Consider the following 7,254-nt stretch of genomic DNA (forward strand, 5'->3'; position numbering starts at 1 on the left):
ATTTTATAAAAAAAAATTTTTTCAGACACTTCCGATATTTCCTTTTACTTGGGTTTGTTACTGAAGAGTTATTTTGTAAGTTGGAGTTGCTTTTTCATATTTCTTACATCCCTATGTTGATATCTGCACATCTAGTGGAACACTTATTCTAATTTTCTGAATAACTTTTGTGGTAAAAGATTTTTCCCTACAGATATATTTTGTAGTGTTAGTTGGGTAGGGTGGTTTGGCTTTGGTTCTGGGTGAGCTCAGTAGTGCAGTTTCCAGGTGATTTCTTTGGCTGTATTCAACATCAGTGGTGTCTGTGAGTGCCCCACTGGTTTAGGCTGCAGGGATTGTGGCGGCTACGGTGTGGCTTTGCTGGATAAGAGGGCCACAAAGCAGGTTGGTCCTTGGGCCTCTGGGAGGACACATGAGCACATAGTGATTCCACCACTTAAGTTGGCAGTGGGCCGAAGCAAGCTAGTACTTGTGTCTCTAGTGTTGGTGGGTGGGTGTGCAGCAGCTCTGCTACTGGATTGGACAGAGTTACCAGCAGTGCTGGACCTTGGGCAGGCTGGATTTTGAACCTCTATAGGAGCTGTGCAGGCACTCGGCTACTCCACTGTTGAAGTAGGTGTGGGGATTGGGGTTGTTGGGCCCCAGGTAAGTTGGTCACAGGTCACTGGGGGACACACTTGGCATCTCCACTGCTGGAGTGGGTGAGGGTGGCTGCAGCAATAGGCTTCAGGCAGACTGGTCTTTGTGTCTCTGGGTGGGCATGTGGACATGCAGCTGCTTCACTACTAGAGTAAGCAAGGTTGCTATAGCAGTGGGCCCCTGGTGGGTTGGCCTTGATGGGCAGCACGGACATGCAGTGGCTCTGGTGCTGGTGTGGGTGGTGTCACTGGTGGTAGCAGGCCCAGATGGGCTGGTCCTCAAGCCCATGGGGAGCAGCATGTGACAAGTCTGCTTCTGGAGCTGGCAAGGTTGCTGGTGGAGGTGAGCACTGGGCTGTCAGTTGTAAAGCTGTCAGCTTTCTGTCTTAGGGTGGCCTCCCTGCTGTACTGGACCACATGTTTTGGGGGTGCTAGCTGCTCCGTAGGCTCAGGTGTTGGATGTATGGCTGCACCATTGGGTCCAGCTGGGGTTATGGCCCTGCTGCCTTCTGTGTAGGTGTGGTGGGATGACTGTAGGACTCCAGGGATGTGGAGATGCAGGAATTATTTGGCCCCTGAGCAGAATTCACTCTGGCCATGGCTTCATTCTCAAAATGGCACTATGCTTCAGCAGCCTAGGTCTTGGGGAATGTTGAGGAGGAGCCAGTGTGAGTTCACTCTCTGGGACAGTGTGACCATGTGGGCTCCAGGCAGCTCCCTATACTGGACTCAGGGCCTGTGAGGACTATGAGGTTCTCCTGAAACTAGTATTGCAGGTATTCGTGATGGGAATGTGGACTGCTGGGGATGTCCTGCTTACATTTCCCCTGCAATGGGGAGTCTCTCGGCTCCAAGCTAATCCTGACTGGGTGTTTTTCTTTCTTCTTTGTGCTGCCATCCCAAGTTTCCATGCCTCAGAAGTCCTCATCACTTCGTTGCTGAATTCCAGTGTTCTACCCTAGCTACTCTATTCAACATGTGCTTATCTGCTTGTTATATTGGTCCTTCTTTGCGGAGGAAGTGATCACCTCACTTCAACCATCTTGATGATGTCCTATTTTGCTTACTTAAAGCTGTGAATGGCTATGCAGTCATCTCTGGATAAAGCTTCATTATCCCTCAAACATCATTTATATAAATTTTTCCTCTGAAGTAATAATTCAAAATTAAATGACATTTTTCATTTGATAAGATTTTATTCTTACATTTGTGTCTCTTAAACTTCTCCCCTTCTTAAAAAGGAAACATTTGTTATTCAACTCTGCGAAATTCTCTCTAAAGGATTGCAATAAGTGGAAAATCATGAGCCACATAAGTGAAGTGAAGGGAGAAACTATCTTCTTTGAGACCAAATTATTCTCCTCATTTTGTTAGTCACTTTCGCCTATACTCTCACCTTTGACCATTAATACAACTTTGAAACATAGATATCATTATCTCCATTTTAACTGAACAATCACAGACTCAAGAGTAGGCAATTTGGCAAATATTACATAGGGAGTAATAAACAATTCAATATTTAAACCAAACGTATTTTAAGATTAAGATCCCAAAGCAAATGCAACAAAAACAAAATTAGACAAATGGGACTTAAACTAAAAAGCTTCTGCATAGCAAAAGAAATAATCAAAAGAGTAAATAGAAAACCTACAGAATGGGAGAAAATGTTCTCAAACTATATATCTGATACAGGACTAATATTCAGAATTTACAAGGATCTCAAACAAATCAGCAAGAAAGAAACAAACTACACCATTAAAAGATGGAGTAGGCCAGGTGCGGTGGCTCACGCCTGTAATCCTAGCACTCTGGGAGGCCGAGGCGGGCGGATTGTTTGAGCTCAGGAGTTCGAAACCAGCCTGAGCAAGAGCGAGACCCCGTCTCTACTAAGAATAGAAAGAAATTAATCAGACAACTAAAAATACATAGAAAAAATTAGCCGGGCATGGTGGCGCATGCCTGTAGTCCCAGCTACTCGGGAGACTGAGGCAGAAGGATCGCTTGAGCCAGAAGTTTGAGGATGCTGTGAGCTAGGGTGATGCCACGGCACTCTAGCCCGGGCAACACAGTGAGATTCTGTCTCAAAAAAAAAAAAAAAAAAAAAATGGAGTAAATGACAAGAACAAACATTTTTCAAAGGAAGAGATACAAATGGCCAAAAACTATGAAAAAAAAAAATGTTCAACATCACTAATCAGAGAAATGCAAATTAAAACCACAATGAGATACCATCTTACTCTAATTAGAATGGCTATTATTAAAAAGTCCAAAAACAATAGACATTGACACAAATGTGGTGAAAAGAGAACATTTATACACTTTTGGTGGTAATGTAAATTGGTACAAACTCTCTGGAGAGCAGTATGGAGATTTCTTAAAGAACTAAAAGTAGATCTACCATTTGATCCTGCAATCCCACTACTGGGTATCTACTCAAAGGAAATGAAATCATTGTATCAAAAAAATACCTGCACCCGTATGTTTATCACAGCACAATTCACAATTGCAAAGAAAGGAATCAACCTAAGTGCTCATAAACCAGTGAGTGGATAATGAAAATATGGTATATATATTATATATAAGCATGGAGTACTAATCAGAAATAAGAAAGAATGAAATAACATCTTTTCCAGCAACTTGGATGGAACTGGAGGACATTATCCTAAGTGAAGTAATCCAAGAACAAAAAAATAAATGCTACATGTTCTCACTCGAAAGTGGGAGCTAAACTATAGCTACATAAGAGCACAGAGTGGCATTATAGACACCGGAGCCTCAAAAGCGGGGAAAGGGAGAGGGCGAGGGAAGAGAAATTACCTGTGGGATACAGTGTATGTTATTTGGGACATGAGTGCCCTAAAAGCACAGACTTCACCACTATACAATACATACACGTGATGGAATGCAACTTGTACAGCCTAAATCTATTTAAAAAACAAAACAAAAAAAACCCCAAACATATTCTGTCTCCAAACCTGGGTTTTCCCCTTAGAATATGATTATGCAAAATAAATGTCACATTGCCCCAAGCTATCCAAAACCATATACATGTTTTGTTTGTTTATTTCTTTGATTAATAATATCCATTTGTAAAAAATATATAAATAAAAAGAAAATAGAATATCTCCATGCAATTTTCAGTTCCTGAGGGAAAATATTTTCATATATAAACTTAACTCGGGCACCTCATTGTGCAATGTCACAACACTAAAAGAAAGGCTTACATGGGATGTCTCAAAGACTAATCTGGGAAAAAAAGAAAAGAAAAGTGGAGTCTCTAAACCCATTTTTTAAGAATATTACAAAATCTTCAAAAGAAAGGTCTTTTCCCCCTTTATGTCTTTTTCTATCATCTGGTACTTTACTGCCTTACTTTTTCATTCTGGCCCAGCACACACACTGACTGTGTTATTCTTAACATAATTCAAGCTTATGGCAAAAGAATATTCACTTCAAAAACCAATATTTTCCAATCCCAGACTTTCTGTATTACAAAGACTGTCAGTGTCTAGAAGACGACACTTTAATATATCAGTATTTCAATATGATCCAATTGAAATTTATTTTAACCACCGCTCTGTTCAAAACAGGATGGTTGGAAGAATAAATAAGGTAATTATACTCTTTTCAGTCTTTTACATCTTCCCAAAGACTTTCACCTTTCTTTTTGTTGAGGATTTTTTTTCAAGTCATTATATTCATTCTACTAATTATATGAATGCTTTTGTCACTAACTAGCTATGCTTTTTGCAATTTTTTAATGCTTAATAGCACTTGATAAATGTCTAATGGATAATGAGTCATTCTCTAGGGAGCAACATATTATTTCACGTCATTGTTCAGTCTTTTGTGTCTGAGAACAAAAAGTTAAAGAAGAATTTGAAAGGAAAATAAATTCATAATCAGGGAATTTCTACATGGATGACTTTGTTTGCCAAGTGGCATGTCTCTGATATATATGTCTGAGAGGACAATACCTTTAGAACAAAAAGGTCAAAAATTATTTCAAATTAAAACAAATAATAAATTTCAGGCAATATCTTAAGAATACTTACCGAAATTAAAGCATGTAATTCATCTTCATTTCAAACTTTAATTTTTGAAAATGTTCCAGAGCTAAGAAATGCTTGACATATATTTAATCGTTCATAATAAGACCACAATGACATTGCACTGGAGAGCATTTACTAAAGATTATGATGATTTTCTTAGGTGAAAATCAAGAAACTTAGCAGTTGAATGACTTTCTCAGGTATGTCTTGAGCTACTAAAAGAAAAGCTTTCCGTTTTCTTGTAGAGGATATTAGAAAAGGCATAAAGGCCTGAGTAAAGGGACTGTGAGAAAGGCAGACATCTGGCAGTCCTGCAAACAGGACTTGGGATATGAATGCTTATAAGCCAGCTTGATACAGCAGGCTTCGGAATGCATGGGAGTGTGACTGATGTTGGGTCCCTGCCCTTTTCTTTATAGGCTTAAGGAGTAACAAGGAAATACCAAGATAAATGTGGATATATTGCATATCACTAACTAGATCTCTTTAGAATAACGTGTTTACTGGCGCCAGAGATTTTATCTATATGTTCTTTCCAAACATTCTGTCTGTATGTTCTTTGCTTTGACTTTGCATACCTTTCTCTGCAATAAATACAGAGATTTGGAGTGGTACAAGAGCTCTTTGAAAGGAAAAGAGTCTCTCCACCTCCTTCAGCCTGAGATTGGGGTCTGGAGCATTCTTTATTGCACTGTAACACTGGTAGAGACGCCGGTTGATCTCTACATTTCTAATTTCCAGAATTTCTCCAAAAGGAATAAAGAAAAAAGAAGGAGAGTGAGAAAGAAAAAAGAGAGAGAATAGATGTTGGGAACCTTCAAAATAAGAGCCAGCACAAGACTACAAAGGGGGCTGAATAGCCAAAAAAAATCATGAGAAAGAACAAAGCTGGGAGCACTGCATTGTCTGATTTTAAAATATTCTACAAAGCTATAGTAATCAAAACAGGATGATACTGGCATAAACCCAGACATATAAATCAATATGACACTTCCACTCCCAGCATAAAGGACAGTATAAACACATTTTCAATTTGGAACTTTTTCTTCTATCCGATTTAAAAGAAAACTGTAGAAAGCCACAATTACAAATCTATGTTGGCAGGCACAAAATGTACACAAATGTAATTTGTGATAATAACAGCATGAAAAGTTAGAAGGAATGGAGCAAAGTATTGATATACTGTTGAAATTAAGTTGATATGAATCTGAAAATGTTGTGGCACATAATATGAAAGCATAAGGCGAGAAAGATGGATCAGTTCCATAGAGCAACTCCAGTCCTTGACAATTGAGACCAATATATGCCAATATTGATTGCTTGCCTAGATTCCATTACATTAGAAGAAACTTTTTAAAGCTACTGTTATTTAGGTTTTTGTATTCCTTATAGTGAACCTGAACATTAAAGCTTCCAATAGATTTTCCTGTACAGGAAAAGTCAAAGATACCTGGTTGGTACTCGACATCTTATGTTCACAAAAGATAGCCCAGGCACAGCAGACCCAACCTCTATGCCAATTAGTGTTGCCTACAGTAAGCCTTTACTCTTTCTTTCATCAGAGGCCAGGCCTCCTCCTCATTCTCTATTTCCCTTAAGATTGGATCAGAAGCAGCAATTTATTTTCCCTAATTGTCTTCCATTTTAAAGTCCCATTCATAGAAACAGCCAATTTGTGCATTGTCTTGTTTAAGGCAATAGTGTCTAGAAAATCAGACCTCAGAATTGAAACATTTGTGTGCCCAGTTTATACTGACTGGTACAAAGTTACCACTCTCCATTTCCATTGCAGTACTTGGAAGTTTATAACCACGATAACATTTCTCATTTTCACGTGTCTGAAGAATAGCATCGGTCATACAACTTTAAGAAATCATTTAAAAAAAAAGGAATAACTGTGCTCATAGAAATTATTACTATGTCTTTCCTAATGTAGTATAAGAAGAGAACAGTACAATTGTCTGCCTTTTCTTCCACCCAAGATATTTTTTGCTGTAGAGATATTTAACTTGGTCAAAATCTCCATGAAGAAAGAAGCACTTAAAATGGGAGGAGAGAAAAGATGTATTGTTACCACAAAATGCCTTTTCTCCGGGAAGAGGAGTTCATAGAACACCTGAGATCACTTGATAAAATGGCCCATTAATATTTCCAACCTCTTTAGAATAATTTCTTTGGGAATTAGTGGGAGTTTAAAATTCTTTAAGTTAGGATTTATCTATATCAAGAATCCTATAAATACTGAAGAGAATTAGTCTTACATATTTTTTTAATTTCAGCATATTACAGGGGTACAAATGTTTAGGTTACATATATTGCCTTTGCCCTGCCTGAGTCAGAGCTACGAGTGAGTCCATCCCCCAGATGGTGCACGCCGCACCTATTAGGTGTGAATATACTCATCCCCATCTCCCCCTTCCCACTTGCCCGACACCTGATGAATATTACTACTATATGTGCACATAAGTGTGATCAATTAATACTAATTTGGTGGTGAGTACATGTGATGCTTCGCTACTTCACTTAGTAGAATGGACTCCAGCTCTATTCAGGATAATAGGAGA

This window comes from Propithecus coquereli, unplaced genomic scaffold, assembly GCF_000956105.1.
Source record: "Propithecus coquereli isolate 6110/MARCELLA unplaced genomic scaffold, Pcoq_1.0 Scaffold240, whole genome shotgun sequence".
NCBI lineage: Eukaryota > Metazoa > Chordata > Mammalia > Primates > Indriidae > Propithecus > Propithecus coquereli.